The following is a 2947-nucleotide window of genomic DNA, read 5'->3' as shown; positions in this document are numbered from 1 at the left end:
TATCAGAGATTTCCATTTCGTCCGAACACATAGCATACTTGCATACGTCCCCACAGGATCGCGCATGCTCTGATACCAACTTGAAAGACCCCGACCCGGACGTCCCAGCGTCCGCGGTCACGGCTTCCATTCCGCCCTATCCCTGGCCAAATATCCTTTAACTCGTCCACTTAGCTTTGGCTCACNTGGTTCGCATATGTTATAATTCTCCCCCACCAACATAGATTCGTCCTCGAATCACAAACAACCATCAGCCAAGGACTCACGTGCCACCATCTCCACGGTCCGCACTCCTCCGACCGATCTACGAAGGTCATCTCTAGACGATAGACTCGCGTTCCAGGCATTATTTGCTCTTGACTTTTGGACTTTCCTTTACTTATAGGCCTTAACCTTGAGTTTTTATTGGCTCCTCATCAGGCCTAAGCCTGCATGCCATAATGTTGGCTTCTAATCGGGCTTAAGCCCGCATGCCATAATATATAAGGAAGTCCAATATTGATCTCTCGGGTCGTCACCCTACAGCGTGCCCCCGGATTGTCATCCGAAGTCGATATACCAACAATACTCTCAAGCCATAAAGTCTCAGAATATAGCAGTACTAGGAGAACTAAAGTCCCCCAAGAGTCGTGAGCAAACAATTCTGAACATGTCTGAGTCATATTTCTAACCAGGTTTCCTTCACGTGGCTCGCGTAAGACAACACAATGTCCTACCAACCACATATCCCCGTACTGGAATACCTCATGACCACACAAGGATCATATACATGCTACAAGGGCCGCCACAAAGGCCAAACCAATGTCCTAAACAGGACCGCCACCAAGACCAAACAAATGTCCTAAACAGGATCGCCACCAAGGCCAAACAAATTTCCTAAACAGGACTGTCACAAAGACCACTTGTCCCGAAGGACCGTCATGAAGACCACTCGTCCCGAAGGACCATCACGAAGAACACCTATCCCGAAGGACCGTCACGAAGACCATACATCCCAAAAGACCGTCACAAAGACCACTCATCCCGAAGGATTGCCTCAACAGGCCACACGTCCTGAAGGACCATGAAAGACCCCGACCCGGACGTCCCAGCGTCCGCAGTCACGGCTTCCATTCGGCCCTTTCCCTAGCCGAATATCCTTTAACTCGTCCACTTAGCTTTGGCTCACGGCCTTGCTTTGTGGACCTTTATACGCAGCGGAATATAACTTTACCCTGACCATCCCTTGTGCTTAGCCATACAACCAACCAACCCCACTGGCTTTGCACATATTAGGGATGGGGACTTATAGTCCCTTCGGTTCACGGTGAACGGTTGCTCTATCGGCTTCCCGAACCACTCGTCTTTCCGAAGCTTGTACCGGACGTACCGTCCATTGACCTATCGGTCATACCGTATAACCTCAGTCGACTTGCCGGTCTTGGTATCAGAGCCTGGTCCGATCCAACGATCCGACCCCATAATCGAATCGCCAATCCACAGACCGAGCCGATACTTCCGACTGACTCGTCGACCACCCGACCGATCCATCCGACCTACGGCTCGTATCGTCGATCCTTAGATCGCCCGATCCGACTAGCGATCGAATCACCGGTCGACGCTTGATCGATCCGTCCGTGGACGCAGATCGTCAATGACCATTCGATCGGTCCGACACTATGATCGAACCGTCGGTCATCCTGCGGTCAGTTCGACTCTTCGGACGAAACACCGCTTATCCCACGATCGGCTCGGCCCGATTACCGACCCGTCGCTCGTCTCATCGTACCTTCGATAGAGAGGTAGCGTGCGCATCAGTTCAGACGAGAATACTCGCCGAGCCGCACCCCCTTTTCTACTTAGGCTTTGATGGACGATGGAAGGATGATGGCGTGGTGTCCTGGAATGAAGGCAACGCCCTCTATTTATAGGGTTCTGGCCGAAGTCTAGGTCCCAAAAGGTACCTGTCCGACGAGACCCTTCGATCGTGTACGTTCGCTCGCACACGTTCGGCCGTGCCTGTCCGGCCGTGCCTGTTCGGCCATGACCGATCGTCCGTGTCGGTTCGGTCATGCCTCTTCGCTCATGCCTGTTCGGTCATCACGCCTGTCCGGTGGTGCCTGTTCGGTCACGCCTGTCCGGTCGTGCCTGTTCGGACACGCCTGTCCGGTCGTGCCTGTTCGGTCACGACTGTTCGCCCATACCCGTTCGTCGCCGCGTCCCATGACCGAGCTCCCAGCACCCAGCTGACTCGTTCACTGTCCACTACTGTCCAGCTGGTTGAGCTTCCTGGCAGCTGGTCGAGCTAGTGGCAGCTTCCTGGCAGCTGGTCGAGCTGACGTTAGCTGCCCGATAGCTGTCCGCAGCTGGCCGAGAGCTGTCCGTAGCTGAGCTAACTTGTTCATCGAACACGTTCAGCTCGTACAGCTCATATTCTAGCTAGTTGAGCTAGTAGTTTAGCTACTTAGGCTCAGCTAGCGATCAATTTCCTTAAAACAAATTGCCCCCCTTTAGGAGCGCGGGACGCGGGCGTTACAACGCTTCCCCCCTTAAAATGAATTCGTCCTCGAATTCGGTGGGTTTAGTAATTCCCGACCTTTTGGTCGCTGTTTCCCGACCTTCTGGTCGATGTTTCCCGACCCTCTGGTCGATGTTTCCCGACCCTCTGGTTGATGTTTCCCGACCCTCTGGTCGATGTTTCCCGACCCGTCCTTCCCGGACGCGGTCACAATTCCTGACCTTCTGGTCGCTATGCTATGTGTTCGACGTTTTGACCAATCGCTCGATTCACGAGCTCACCTTGGCGAACACATTTCCGTTCCCAAGCATGTTGTCGATCTTATCAGAGATTTCCATTTCGTCCGAACACATAGCATACTTGCATACGTCCCCACAGGATCGCGCATGCTCTGATACCAACTTGAAAGACCCCGACCCGGACGTCCCAGCGTCCGCGGTCACGGCTTCC

This window comes from Camelina sativa, chromosome 17 (assembly GCF_000633955.1).
Source record: "Camelina sativa cultivar DH55 chromosome 17, Cs, whole genome shotgun sequence".
In the NCBI taxonomy this organism is placed as follows: Eukaryota; Viridiplantae; Streptophyta; class Magnoliopsida; order Brassicales; family Brassicaceae; genus Camelina; species Camelina sativa.
The sequence above is the reverse complement of the archived record's forward strand: the minus strand, read 5'-3'. Positions refer to the sequence as shown.